The sequence below is a fragment of the Stenella coeruleoalba genome, assembly GCF_951394435.1.
Source record: "Stenella coeruleoalba genome assembly, contig: scaffold_69, whole genome shotgun sequence".
NCBI classification, from domain to species: Eukaryota; Metazoa; Chordata; class Mammalia; order Artiodactyla; family Delphinidae; genus Stenella; species Stenella coeruleoalba.
In genome coordinates this window covers 1,271,007-1,286,416 of record NW_027645992.1, presented here as the reverse complement: position 1 = coordinate 1,286,416, position 15,410 = coordinate 1,271,007, and the positions used below count along the sequence as shown (strand labels likewise).

The window sequence follows — 15,410 nt, the reverse complement described above, 5'->3', positions numbered from 1 at the left end:
CTTTCGGAGACATAGCAATCCATAGGTTTTAAGATACTTACTAGTCAGGTACATTCTTAGGCGTTTAATATGGGGTGTTGAGTCCATTTCGTTGAGCAAGGAGTAGCTCTTGTCTATTCCATATTTGGCTTAAGGAACTTTATCTGTGCTCATTTCAATCTCTGGTTTTATGCAGCACCCCAACTCACCTTTACCCTTAAGCAAGAATAAGTTGGTTTTCTAAATTTGAGACCCTGTTCTGTTCTGTAATTCAGTTCCTGTGTAGCCAAGTTTACATTCCGTGTATTACTGATATCTTATGATGTTTCTTTTTCTGTGTGACTTATTTCAGTTAGAATCATCATACCTGAATCCACTCATTGTGCTGCTAAGGGCCTGATGACACAGATTTCATTGCTGAGTGATATTGCTTTGTAAGTAAATACCACAACTTCTTTATCCATTTTTCACTTTCTGCGATGTTGAACTTGTACTGTAAACGAGGTTCTTGTAAACAGAGCCGTTCCAAACTTTGGGGTGGCTGTGTCTTTTTGATTTTAATTTCCCTAAGCTATAGGACCATAAGTGGAAGTGCCCTAGGCTCTGTTGCTTTGTTTTTTAGATGTTTCAGGAAACACCATACACTTCTCCCGAGTGTCTGTTGGCAATTTACATCCCGCCCATCAGCATAACAAGGCTCCCAGTTCTCAATGGCCTGTTGCCTTTCTGGATTTTACACTTTTTTCAGATGGCCCTTTTGACCGGGGGGAAGTGAGACTTCATTGTAGTGCAGATTTCCTTTGCAAGCTTGCTTGGTTGGCCAAAAAGGGCGTATGCGTTTTTTCCTGATTATATTCAGGAAAAAAACGCATACGCCCTTTTTGGCCAAGTGCATCATTGTGGACGTTCTGCCTCTTTTCCTATGCTTTCAATGCAATTCCAGTCTACCTCCTGAAATCGGTTTCCTGCAATTCTGCCCCGCTTTCAAGTCCTCTTGGCAGCCTTACTTCAGTCTATTTTTGGACGATAGCTGTCATTTATAACTCTGCAGGTTTGTGAATTACAGTGCCCCTGAGCTCCTTTCTTCAACTCGCTTTCTTGTGAGCTGGCCGCAACACCGCAGGATGGCTTCAGGCCCTAATCTGGTTCCGGCACGGCACGCTGAGCCTTTGGTTATTTCCTCTTCCTGGTGGGAAATGAGAGTTAAATTTGCCCGTCCAGACACCTCCAGCTAGCCTCTCATTGGCTCTCGCTATTCCTGTTCATCTTCCGCAGAAATTGCAAACTGGGCCAAACAGGAGGTTAAAGGGACTGACTCTCCAAGTGGGGAGAGTGTTAGTAAAGCGTCTGGAATGTTGCACCCGAGTACCAGGGGAGGAAAACTGAGACATATTTGAACACGTCTCCCGATCACATGGTTGATCATACTCTAGGTTCCACATGCATGTTTTAGCTGAAGGAAGAATACCTTAAACCTGGGTAGTTGAAACCCGTGGAATGGGTACCATGCAATATGACTTCAAAGGGTCTTCATTTGCTCACCGAACCTCTCCAATCCTATCACTGCTGCGTTTATGCCCCTGTACACATGCTTGATTCTCTTTTGGAGACATAGCAATCCATAGGTTTTAAGATACTTACTAGTCAGGTACATTCTTAGGGGTTTAATATGGGGTTTTGAGTCCATTTCGTTGAGCAAGGAGTAGCTCTTGTCTATTCCATATTTGGCTTAAGGAACTTTATCTGTGCTCATTTCAATCTCTCGTTTTATGCAGCACCCCAACTCACCTTTACCCTTAAGCAAGCATAAGTTGGTTTTCTAAATTTGAGACCCTGTTCTGTTCTGTAATTCAGTTCCTGTGTAGCCAAGTTTACATTCCGTGTATTACTGATATCTTATGATGTTTCTTTTTCTGTGTGACTTATTTCAGTTAGAATCATCATACCTGAATCCACTCATTGTGCTGCTAAGGGCCTGATGACACAGATTTCATTGCTGAGTGATATTGCTTTGTAAGTAAATACCACAACTTCTTTATCCATTTTTCACTTTCTGCGATGTTGAACTTGTACTGTAAACGAGGTTCTTGTAAACAGAGCCGTTCCAAACTTTGGGGTGGCTGTGTCTTTTTGATTTTAAATTCCCTAAGCTATAGGACCATAAGTGGAAGTGCCCTAGGCTCTGTTGCTTTGTTTTTTAGATGTTTCAGGAAACACCATACACTTCTCCCGAGTGGTTGTTGGCAATTTACATCCCGCCCATCAGCATAACAAGGCTCCCAGTTCTCCATGGCCTGTCCTGCCTTTCTGGATTTTACACTTTTTTCAGATGGCCCTTTTGACCGGGGGGAAGTGAGACTTCATTGTAGTGCAGATTTCCTTTGCAAGCTTGCTTGGTTGGCCAAAAAGGGCGTATGCGTTTTTTCCTGAATATATTCAGGAAAAAAACGCATACGCCCTTTTTGGCCAAGTGCATCATTGTGGACGTTCTGCCTCTTTTCCTATGCTTTCAATGCAATTCCAGTCTACCTCCTGAAATCGGTTTCCTGCAATTCTGCCCCGCTTTCAAGTCCTCTTGGCAGCCTTACTTCAGTCTATTTTTGGACGATAGCTGTCATTTATAACTCTACAGGTTTGTGAATTACAGTGCCCCTGAGCTCCTTTCTTCAACTCGCTTTCTTGTGAGCTGGCCGCAACACCGCAGGATGGCTTCAGGCCCTAATCTGGTTCCGGCACGGCACGCTGAGCCTTTGGTTATTTCCTCTTCCTGGTGGGAAATGAGAGTTAAATTTGCCCGTCCAGACACCTCCAGCTAGCCTCTCATTGGCTCTCGCTATTCCTGTTCATCTTCCGCAGAAATTGCAAACTGGGCCAAACAGGAGGTTAAAGGGACTGACTCTCCAAGTGGGGAGAGTGTTAGTAAAGCGTCTGGAATGTTGCACCCGAGTACCAGGGGAGGAAAACTGAGACATATTTGAACACGTCTCCCGTTCACGTGGTTGATCATACTTGGGTTCCATATGCATGTTTTAGCTGAAGGAAGAATACCTAAAACCTGGGTAGTTGAAACCCGTGGAATGGGTACCATGCAATATGACTTCAAAGGGTCTTCATTTGCTCACCGAACCTCTCCAATCCTATCACTGCTGCGTTTATGCCCCTGTACACACGCTTGATTCTCTTTTGGAGACATAGCAATCCATAGGTTTTAAGATACTTACTAGTCAGGTACATTCTTAGGGGTTTAATATGGGGTTTTGAGTCCATTTCGTTGAGCAAGGAGTAGCTCTTGTCTATTCCATATTTGGCTTAAGGAACTTTATCTGTGCTCATTTCAATCTCTGGTTTTATGCAGCACCCCAACTCACCTTTACCCTTAAGCAAGCATAAGTTGGTTTTCTAAATTTGAGACCCTGTTCTGTTTTGGAATGCAGTTCCTGTGTAGCCAAGTTTACATTCCGTGTATTAGTGATATCTTATGATGTTTCTTTTTCTGTGTGACTTATTTCAGTTAGAATCATCGTACCTGAATCCACTCATTATGCTACTACGGGCCTGATGACATAGATTTCATTGCTGAGTGATACTGCATTGTACGTAAGTACCACAAGTTCTTTATCCATTTTTCACTTTCTGCGATGTTGAACTTGTACTGTAAACGAGGTTCTTGTAAACAGAGGCGTCCCAAACTTTGGGGTGGCTGTGTCTTTTTGATTTTAATTTCCCTAAGCTATAGGACCATAAGTGGCAGTGCCCTAGGCTCTGTTGCTTTGTTTTTTAGATGTTTCAGGAAACACCATACACTTCTCCCGAGTGTCTGTTGGCAATTTACATCACGCCCATCAGCATAACAAGGCTCCCAGTTCTCCATGGCCTGTCCTGCCTTTCTGGATTTTACACTTTTTTCAGATGGCCCTTTTGACCGGGGGGAAGTGAGACTTCATTGTAGTGCAGATTTCCTTTGCAAGCTTGCTTGGTTGGCCAAAAAGGGCGTATGTGTTTTTTCCTGAATATATTCAGGAAAAAACGCATACGCCCTTTTTGGCCAAGTGCATCATTGTGGACGTTCTGCCTCTTTTCCTATGCTTTCAATGCAATTCCAGTCTACCTCCTGAAATCGGTTTCCTGCAATTCTGCCCCGCTTTCAAGTCCTCTTGGCAGCCTTACTTCAGTCTATTTTTGGACGATAGCTGTCATTTATAACTCTGCAGGTTTGTGAATTACAGTGCCCCTGAGCTCCTTTCTTCAACTCGCTTTCTTTTGAGCTGGCCGCAACACCGCATGATGGCTTCAGGCCCTAATCTGGTTCCGGCACGGCACGCTGAGCCTTTGGTTAATTCCTCTTCCTGGTGGGAAATGAGAGTTAAATTTGCCCGTCCAGACACCTCCAGCTAGCCTCTCATTGGTTCTCGCTATTCCTGTTCATCTTCCGCAGAAATTGCAAACTGGGCCAAACAGGAGGTTAAAGGGACTGACTCTCCAAGTGGGGAGAGTGTTAGTAAAGCGTCTGGAATGTTGCACCCGAGTACCAGGGGAGGAAAACTGAGACATATTTGAACACGTCTCCCGATCACATGGTTGATCATACTCTAGGTTCCTCATGCATGTTTTAGCTGAAGGAAGAATACCTTAAACCTGGGTAGTTGAAACCCGTGGAATGGATACCATGCAATATGACTTCAAAGGGTCTTCATTTGCTCACCGAACCTCTCCAATCCTATCACTGCTGCGTTTATGCCCCTGTACACATGCTTGATTCTCTTTCGGAGACATAGCAATCCATAGGTTTTAAGATACTTACTAGTCAGGTACATTCTTAGGCGTTTAATATGGGGTGTTGAGTCCATTTCGTTGAGCAAGGAGTAGCTCTTGTCTATTCCATATTTGGCTTAAGGAACTTTATCTGTGCTCATTTCAATCTCTGGTTTTATGCAGCACCCCAACTCACCTTTACCCTTAAGCAAGAATAAGTTGGTTTTCTAAATTTGAGACCCTGTTCTGTTCTGTAATTCAGTTCCTGTGTAGCCAAGTTTACATTCCGTGTATTACTGATATCTTATGATGTTTCTTTTTCTGTGTGACTTATTTCAGTTAGAATCATCATACCTGAATCCACTCATTGTGCTGCTAAGGGCCTGATGACACAGATTTCATTGCTGAGTGATATTGCTTTGTAAGTAAATACCACAACTTCTTTATCCATTTTTCACTTTCTGCGATGTTGAACTTGTACTGTAAACGAGGTTCTTGTAAACAGAGCCGTTCCAAACTTTGGGGTGGCTGTGTCTTTTTGATTTTAATTTCCCTAAGCTATAGGACCATAAGTGGAAGTGCCCTAGGCTCTGTTGCTTTGTTTTTTAGATGTTTCAGGAAACACCATACACTTCTCCCGAGTGTCTGTTGGCAATTTACATCCCGCCCATCAGCATAACAAGGCTCCCAGTTCTCAATGGCCTGTTGCCTTTCTGGATTTTACACTTTTTTCAGATGGCCCTTTTGACCGGGGGGAAGTGAGACTTCATTGTAGTGCAGATTTCCTTTGCAAGCTTGCTTGGTTGGCCAAAAAGGGCGTATGCGTTTTTTCCTGATTATATTCAGGAAAAAACGCGTACGCCCTTTTTGGCCAAGTGCATCATTGTGGACGTTCTGCCTCTTTTCCTATGCTTTCAATGCAATTCCAGTCTACCTCCTGAAATCGGTTTCCTGCAATTCTGCCCCGCTTTCAAGTCCTCTTGGCAGCCTTACTTCAGTCTATTTTTGGACGATAGCTGTCATTTATAACTCTGCAGGTTTGTGAATTACAGTGCCCCTGAGCTCCTTTCTTCAACTCGCTTTCTTGTGACCTGGCCGCAACACCGCAGGATGGCTTCAGGCCCTAATCTGGTTCCGGCACGGCACGCTGAGCCTTTGGTTAATTCCTCTTCCTGGTGGGAAATGAGAGTTAAATTTGCCCGTCCAGACACCTCCAGCTAGCCTCTCATTGGTTCTCGCTATTCCTGTTCATCTTCCGCAGAAATTGCAAACTGGGCCAAACAGGAGGTTAAAGGGACTGACTCTCCAAGTGGGGAGAGTGTTAGTAAAGCGTCTGGAATGTTGCACCCGAGTACCAGGGGAGGAAAACTGAGACATATTTGAACACGTCTCCCGATCACATGGTTGATCATACTCTAGGTTCCACATGCATGTTTTAGCTGAAGGAAGAATACCTTAAAACTGGGTAGGTGAAACCTGTGGAATGGGTACCATGCAATATGACTTCAAAGGGTCTTCATTTGCTCACCGAACCTCTCCAATCCTAGCACTGCTGCGTTTATGTCCCTGTACACATGCTTGATTCTCTTTCGGAGACATAGCAATCCATAGGTTTTAAGATACTTACTAGTCAGGTACATTCTTAGGCGTTTAATATGGGGTGTTGAGTCCATTTCGTTGAGCAAGGAGTAGCTCTTGTCTATTCCATATTTGGCTTAAGGAACTTTATCTGTGCTCATTTCAATCTCTGGTTTTATGCAGCACCCCAACTCACCTTTACCCTTAAGCAAGAATAAGTTGGTTTTCTAAATTTGAGACCCTGTTCTGTTCTGTAATTCAGTTCCTGTGTAGCCAAGTTTACATTCCGTGTATTACTGATATCTTATGATGTTTCTTTTTCTGTGTGACTTATTTCAGTTAGAATCATCATACCTGAATCCACTCATTGTGCTGCTAAGGGCCTGATGACACAGATTTCATTGCTGAGTGATATTGCTTTGTAAGTAAATACCACAACTTCTTTATCCATTTTTCACTTTCTGCGATGTTGAACTTGTACTGTAAACGAGGTTCTTGTAAACAGAGCCGTTCCAAACTTTGGGGTGGCTGTGTCTTTTTGATTTTAATTTCCCTAAGCTATAGGACCATAAGTGGAAGTGCCCTAGGTTCTGTTGCTTTGTTTTTTAGATGTTTCAGGAAACACCATACACTTCTCCCGAGTGGTTGTTGGCAATTTACATCCCGCCCATCAGCATAACAAGGCTCCCAGTTCTCCATGGCCTGTCCTGCCTTTCTGGATTTTACACTTTTTTCAGATGGCCCTTTTGACCGGGGGGAAGTGAGACTTCATTGTAGTGCAGATTTCCTTTGCAAGCTTGCTTGGTTGGCCAAAAAGGGCGTATGCGTTTTTTCCTGAATATATTCAGGAAAAAACGCATACGCCCTTTTTGGCCAAGTGCATCATTGTGGACGTTCTGCCTCTTTTCCTATGCTTTCAATGCAATTCCAGTCTACCTCCTGAAATCGGTTTCCTGCAATTCTGCCCCGCTTTCAAGTCCTCTTGGCAGCCTTACTTCAGTCTATTTTTGGACGATAGCTGTCATTTATAACTCTGCAGGTTTGTGAATTACAGTGCCCCTGAGCTCCTTTCTTCAACTCGCTTTCTTTTGAGCTGGCCGCAACAGCGCAGGATGGCTTCAGGCCCTAATCTGGTTCCGGTCCGGCACGCTGAGCCTTTGGTTATTTCCTCTTCCTGGTGGGAAATGAGAGTTAAATTTGCCCGTCCAGACACCTCCAGCTAGCCTCTCATTGGTTCTCGCTATTCCTGTTCATCTTCCGCAGAAATTGCAAACTGGGCCAAACAGGAGGTTAAAGGCGCTGACTCTCCAAGTGGGGAGAGTGTTAGTAAAGCGTCTGGAATGTTGCACCCGAGTACCAGGGGAGGAAATCTGAGACATATTTGAACACGTCTCCTGATCACATGGTTGATCATACTCTGGGTTCCACATGCATGTTTTAGCTGAAGGAAGAATACCTAAAACCTGGGTAGTTGAAACCCGTGGAATGGGTACCATGCAATATGACTTCAAAGGGTCTTCATTTGCTCACCGAACCTCTCCAATCCTATCACTGCTGCGTTTATGCCCCTGTACACATGCTTGATTCTCTTTCGGAGACATAGCAATCCATAGGTTTTAAGATACTTACTAGTCAGGTACATTCTTAGGCGTTTAATATGCGGTGTTGAGTCCATTTCGTTGAGCAAGGAGTAGCTCTTGTCTATTCCATATTTGGCTTAAGGAACTTTATCTGTGCTCATTTCAATCTCTGGTTTTATGTAGCAACCCAACTCACCTTTCCCCTTAAGCAAGCATAAGTTGGTTTTCTAAATTTGAGAACCTGTTCTGTTTTGGAATTCAGTTCCTGTGTAGCCAAGTTTACATTCCGTGTATTAGTGATATCTTATGATGTTTCTTTTTCTGTGTGACTTATTTCAGTTAGAATCATCGTACCTGAATCTACTCATTATGCTGCTACGGTCCTGATGACACAGATTTCATTGCTGAGTGATACTGCATTGTACGTAAGTACCACAAGTTCTTTATCCATTTTTCACTTTCTGCGATGTTGAACTTGTACTGTAAACGAGGTTCTTGTAAACAGAGCCGTTCCAAACTTTGGGGTGGCTGTGTCTTTTTGATTTTAATTTCCCTAAGCTATAGGACCATAAGTGGAAGTGCCCTAGGCTCTGTTGCTTTGTTTTTTAGATGTTTCAGGAAACACCATACACTTCTCCCGAGTGTCTGTTGGCAATTTACATCCCGCCCATCAGCATAACAAGGCTCCCAGTTCTCAATGGCCTGTTGCCTTTCTGGATTTTACACTTTTTTCAGATGGCCCTTTTGACCGGGGGGAAGTGAGACTTCATTGTAGTGCAGATTTCCTTTGCAAGCTTGCTTGGTTGGCCAAAAAGGGCGTATGCGTTTTTTCCTGATTATATTCAGGAAAAAACGCGTACGCCCTTTTTGGCCAAGTGCATCATTGTGGACGTTCTGCCTCTTTTCCTATGCTTTCAATGCAATTCCAGTCTACCTCCTGAAATCGGTTTCCTGCAATTCTGCCCCGCTTTCAAGTCCTCTTGGCAGCCTTACTTCAGTATATTTTTGGACGATAGCTGTCATTTATAACTCTGCAGGTTTGTGAATTACAGTGCCCCTGAGCTCCTTTCCTCAACTCGCTTTCTTGTGACCTGGCCGCAACACCGCAGGATGGCTTCAGGCCCTAATCTGGTTCCGGCCCGGCATGCTGAGCCTTTGGTTAATTCCTCTTCCTGGTGGGAAATGAGAGTTAAATTTGCCCGTCCAGAAACCTCCAGCTAGCCTCTCATTGGTTCTCGCTATTCCTGTTCATCTTCCGCAGAAATTGCAAACTGGGCCAAACAGGAGGTTAAAGGCGCTGACTCTCCAAGTGGGGAGAGTGTTAGTAAAGCGTCTGGAATGTTGCACCCGAGTACCAGGGGAGGAAAACTGAGACATATTTGAACACGTCTCCTGATCACATGGTTGATCATACTCTGGGTTCCACATGCATGTTTTAGCTGAAGGAAGAATACCTAAAACCTGGGTAGTTGAAACCCGTGGAATGGGTACCATGCAATATGACTTCAAAGGGTTTTCATTTGCTCACCGAACCTCTCCAATCCTATCACTGCTGCGTTTATGCCCCTGTACACATCCTTGATTCTCTTTCGGAGAGATAGCAATCCATAGGTTTTAAGATACTTACTAGTCAGGTACATTCTTAGGCGTTTAATATGCGGTGTTGAGTCCATTTCGTTGAGCAAGGAGTAGCTCTTGTCTATTCCATATTTGGCTTAAGGAACTTTATCTGTGCTCATTTCAATCTCTGGTTTTATGCAGCACCCCAACTCACCTTTACCCTTAAGCAAGAATAAGTTGGTTTTCTAAATTTGAGACCCTGTTCTGTTCTGTAATTCAGTTCCTGTGTAGCCAAGTTTACATTCCGTGTATTACAGATATCTTATGATGTTTCTTTTTCTGTGTGACTTATTTCAGTTAGAATCATCATACCTGAATCCACTCATTGTGCTGCTAAGGGCCTGATGACACAGATTTCATTGCTGAGTGATATTGCTTTGTAAGTAAATACCACAACTTCTTTATCCATTTTTCACTTTCTGTGATGTTGAACTTGTAGTGTAAATGAGGTTCTTGTAAACAGAGCCGTTCCAAACTTTGGGGTGGCTGTGTCTTTTTGATTTTAATTTCCCTAAGCTATAGGACCATAAGTGGAAGTGCCCTAGGTTCTGTTGCTTTGTTTTTTAGATGTTTCAGGAAACACCATACACTTCTCCCGAGTGTCTGTTGGCAATTTACATCCCGCCCATCAGCATAACAAGGCTCCCAGTTCTCCATGGCCTGTCCTGCCTTTCTGGATTTTACACTTTTTTCAGATGGCCCTTTTGACCGGGGGGAAGTGAGACTTCATTGTAGTGCAGATTTCCTTTGCAAGCTTGCTTGGTTGGCCAAAAAGGGCGTATGCGTTTTTTCCTGAATATATTCAGGAAAAAACGCATACGCCCTTTTTGGCCAAGTGCATCATTGTGGACGTTCTGCCTCTTTTCCTATGCTTTCAATGCAATTCCAGTCTACCTCCTGAAATCGGTTTCCTGCAATTCTGGCCCGCTTTCAAGTCCTCTTGGCAGCCTTACTTCAGTCTATTTTTGGACGATAGCTGTCATTTATAACTCTGCAGGTTTGTGAATTACAGTGCCCCTGAGCTCCTTTCTTCAACTCGCTTTCTTGTGACCTGGCCGCAACACCGCAGGATGGCTTCAGGCCCTAATCTGGTTCCAGTAGGGCACGCTGAGCCTTTGGTTAATTCCTCTTCCTGGTGGGAAATGAGAGTTAAATTTGCCCGTCCAGACACCTCCAGCTAGCCTCTCATTGGTTCTCGCTATTCCTGTTCATCTTCCGCAGAAATTGCAAACTGGGCCAAACAGGAGGTTAAAGGCGCTGACTCTCCAAGTGGGGAGAGTGTTAGTAAAGCGTCTGGAATGTTGCACCCGAGTACCAGGGGAGGAAAACTGAGACATATTTGAACACGTCTCCTGATCACATGGTTGATCAAACTCTGGGTTCCACATGCATGTTTTACCTGAAGGAAGAATACCTAAAACCTGGGTAGTTGAAACCCGTGGAATGGGTACCATGCAATATGACTTCAAAGGGTCTTCATTTGCTCACCGAACCTCTCCAATCCTATCACTGCTGCGTTTATGCCCCTGTACACATGCTTGATTCTCTTTCGGAGACATAGCAATCCATAGGTTTTAAGATACTTACTAGTCAGGTACATTCTTAGGCGTTTAATATGCGGTGTTGAGTCCATTTCGTTGAGCAAGGAGTAGCTCTTGTCTATTCCATATTTGGCTTAAGGAACTTTATCTGTGCTCATTTCAATCTCTGGTTTTATGTAGCACCCCAACTCACCTTTCCCCTTAAGCAAGCATAAGTTGGTTTTCTAAATTTGATAACCTGTTCTGTTTTGGAATTCAGTTCCTGTGTAGCCAAGTTTACATTCCGTGTATTAGTGATATCTTATGATGTTTTTTTTCTGTGTCACTTATTTCAGTTAGAATCATCGTACCTGAATCTACTCATTATGCTGCTACGGGCCTGATGACATAGATTTCATTGCTGAGTGATACTGCATTGTACGTAAGTACCACAAGTTCTTTATCCATTTTTCACTTTCTGCGATGTTGAACTTGTACTGTAAACGAGGTTCTTGTAAACAGAGCCGTTCCAAACTTTGAGGTGGCTGTGTCTTTTTGATTTTAATTTCCCTAAGCTATAGGACCATAAGTGGAAGTGCCCTAGGCTCTGTTGCTTTGTTTTTTAGATGTTTCAGGAAACACCATACACTTCTCCGGAGTGTCTGTTGGCAATTTACATCCCGCCCATCAGCATAACAAGGCTCCCATTTCTCAATGGCCTGTTGCCTTTCTGGATTTTACACTTTTTTCAGATGGCCCTTTTGACCGGGGGGAAGTGAGACTTCATTGTAGTGCAGATTTCCTTTGCAAGCTTGCTTGGTTGGCCAAAAAGGGCGTATGCGTTTTTTCCTGATTATATTCAGGAAAAAACGCGTACGCCCTTTTTGGCCAAGTGCATCATTGTGGACGTTCTGCCTCTTTTCCTATGCTTTCAATGCAATTCCAGTCTACCTCCTGAAATCGGTTTCCTGCAATTCTGCCCCGCTTTCAAGTCCTCTTGGCAGCCTTACTTCAGTCTATTTTTGGACGATAGCTGTCATTTATAACTCTGCAGGTTTGTGAATTACAGTGCCCCTGAGCTCCTTTCTCCAACTCGCTTTCTTGTGACCTGGCCGCAACACCGCAGGATGGCTTCAGGCCCTAATCTGGTTCCGGCACGGCACGCTGAGCCTTTGGTTAATTCCTCTTCCTGGTGGGAAATGAGAGTTAAATTTGCCCGTCCAGACACCTCCAGCTAGCCTCTCATTTGTTCTCGCTATTCCTGTTCATCTTCCGCAGAAATTGCAAACTGGGCCAAACAGGAGTTTAAAGGGACTGACTCTCCAAGTGGGGAGAGTGTTAGTAAAGCGTCTGGAATGTTGCACCCGAGTACCAGGGGAGGAAAACTGAGACATATTTGAACACGTCTCCCGATCACATGGTTGATCATACTCTAGGTTCCACATGCATGTTTTAGCTGAAGGAAGAACACCTTAAACCTGGGTAGGTGAAACCTGTGGAATGGGTACCATGCAATATGACTTCAAAGGGTCTTCATTTGCTCACCGAACCTCTCCAATCCTAGCACTGCTGCGTTTATGTCCCTGTACACATGCTTGATTCTCTTTCGGAGACATAGCAATCCATAGGTTTTAAGATACTTACTAGTCAGGTACATTCTTAGGCGTTTAATATGGGGTGTTGAGTCCATTTCGTTGAGCAAGGAGTAGCTCTTGTCTATTCCATATTTGGCTTAAGGAACTTTATCTGTGCTCATTTCAATCTCTGGTTTTATGCAGCACCCCAACTCACCTTTACCCTTAAGCAAGAATAAGTTGGTTTTCTAAATTTGAGACCCTGTTCTGTTCTGTAATTCAGTTCCTGTGTAGCCAAGTTTACATTCCGTGTATTACTGATATCTTATGATGTTTCTTTTTCTGTGTGACTTATTTCAGTTAGAATCATCATACCTGAATCCACTCATTGTGCTGCTAAGGGCCTGATGACACAGATTTCATTGCTGAGTGATATTGCTTTGTAAGTAAATACCACAACTTCTTTATCCATTTTTCACTTTCTGCGATGTTGAACTTGTACTGTAAACGAGGTTCTTGTAAACAGAGCCGTTCCAAACTTTAGGGTGGCTGTGTCTTTTTGATTTTAAATTCCCTAAGCTATAGGACCATAAGTGGAAGTGCCCTAGGCTCTGTTGCTTTGTTTTTTAGATGTTTCAGGAAACACCATACACTTCTCCCCAGTGGTTGTTGGCAATTTACATCCCGCCCATCAGCATAACAAGGCTCCCAGTTCTCCATGGCCTGGCCTGCCTTTCTGGATTTTACACTTTTTTCAGATGGCCCTTTTGACCGGGGGGAAGTGAGACTTCATTGTAGTGCAGATTTCCTTTGCAAGCTTGCTTGGTTGGCCAAAAAGGGCGTATGCGTTTTTTCCTGAATATATTCAGGAAAAAACGCATACGCCCTTTTTGGCCAAGTGCATCATTGTGGACGTTCTGCCTCTTTTCCTATGCTTTCAATGCAATTCCAGTCTACCTCCTGAAATCGGTTTCCTGCAATTCTGCCCCGCTTTCAAGTCCTCTTGGCAGCCTTACTTCAGTCTATTTTTGGACGATAGCTGTCATTTATAACTCTGCAGGTTTGTGAATTACAGTGCCCCTGAGATCCTTTCTTCAACTCGCTTTCTTTTGAGCTGGCCGCAACACCGCAGGATGGCTTCAGGCCCTAATCTGGTTCCGGTACGGCACGCTGAGCCTTTGGTTATTTCCTCTTCCTGGTGGGAAATGAGAGTTAAATTTGCCCGTCCAGACACCTCCAGCTAGCCTCTCATTGGTTCTCGCTATTCCTGTTCATCTTCCGCAGAAATTGCAAACTGGGCCAAACAGGAGGTTAAAGGCGCTGACTCTCCAAGTGGGGAGAGTGTTAGTAAAGCGTCTGGAATGTTGCACCCGAGTACCAGGGGAGGAAAACTGAGACATATTTGAACACGTCTCCCGATCACATGGTTGATCATACTCTGGGTTCCACATGCATGATTTAGCTGAAGGAAGAATACCTAAAACCTGGGTAGTTGAAACCTGTGGAATGGGTACCATGCAATATGACTTCAAAGGGTCTTCATTTGCTCACCGAACCTCTCCAATCCTATCACTGCTGCGTTTATGCCCCTGTACACATGCTTGATTCTCTTTCGGAGACATAGCAATCTATAGGTTTTAAGATACTTACTAGTCAGGTACATTCTTACGCGTTTAATATGCGGTGTTGAGTCCATTTCGTTGAGCAAGGAGTAGCTCTTGTCTATTCCATATTTGGCTTAAGGAACTTTATCTGTGCTCATTTCAATCTCTGGTTTTATGCAGCACCCCAACTCACCTTTACCCTTAAGCAAGCATAAGTTGGTTTTCTAAATTTGAGACCCTGTTCTGTTCTGTAATTCAGTTCCTGTGTAGCCAAGTTTACATTCCGTGTATTACTGATATCTTATGATGTTTCTTTTTCTGTGTGACTTATTTCAGTTAGAATCATCATACCTGAATCCACTCATTGTGCTGCTAAGGGCCTGATGACACAGATTTCATTGCTGAGTGATATTGCTTTGTAAGTAAATACCACAACTTCTTTATCCATTTTTCACTTTCTGCTTTGTTGAACTTGTACTGTAAACGAGGTTCTTGTAAACAGAGCCGTTCCAAACTTTGGGGTGGCTGTGTCTTTTTGATTTTAATTTCCCTAAGCTATAGGACCATAAGTGGAAGTGCCCTAGGTTCTGTTGCTTTGTTTTTTAGATGTTTCAGGAAACACCATACACTTCTCCCGAGTGTCTGTTGGCAATTTACATCCCGCCCATCAGCATAACAAGGCTCCCAGTTCTCCATGGCCTGTCCTGCCTTTCTGGATTTTACACTTTTTTCAGATGGCCCTTTTGACCGGGGGGAAGTGAGACTTCATTGTAGTGCAGATTTCCTTTGCAAGCTTGCTTGGTTGGCCAAAAAGGGCGTATGCGTTTTTTCCTGAATATATTCAGGAAAAAACGCATACGCCCTTTTTGGCCAAGTGCATCATTGTGGACGTTCTGCCTCTTTTCCTATGCTTTCAATGCAATTCCAGTCTACCTCCTGAAATCGGTTTCCTGCAATTCTGCCCCGCTTTCAAGTCCTCTTGGCAGCCTTACTTCAGTCTATTTTTGGACGATAGCTGTCATTTATAACTCTGCAGGTTTGTGAATTACAGTGCCCCTGAGCTCCTTTCTTCAACTCGCTTTCTTGTGACCTGGCCGCAACACCGCAGGATGGCTTCAGGCCCTAATCTGGTTCCAGTACGGCATGCTGAGCCTTTGGTTAATTCCTCTTCCTGGTGGGAAATGAGAGTTAAATTTGCCCGTC

At 43.8% G+C, this 15,410-nt stretch overlaps 1 long non-coding RNA gene across 16 annotated transcripts in view; it reads left to right on the top strand.

Annotated features, from left to right (window-relative positions):
* The window catches only part of LOC307181408, a 1,608,936-nt gene that overhangs the window by 335,778 nt on the left and 1,257,748 nt on the right, over window positions 1–15,410 (top strand). The gene's annotated exons all lie outside the window — the stretch shown is intronic.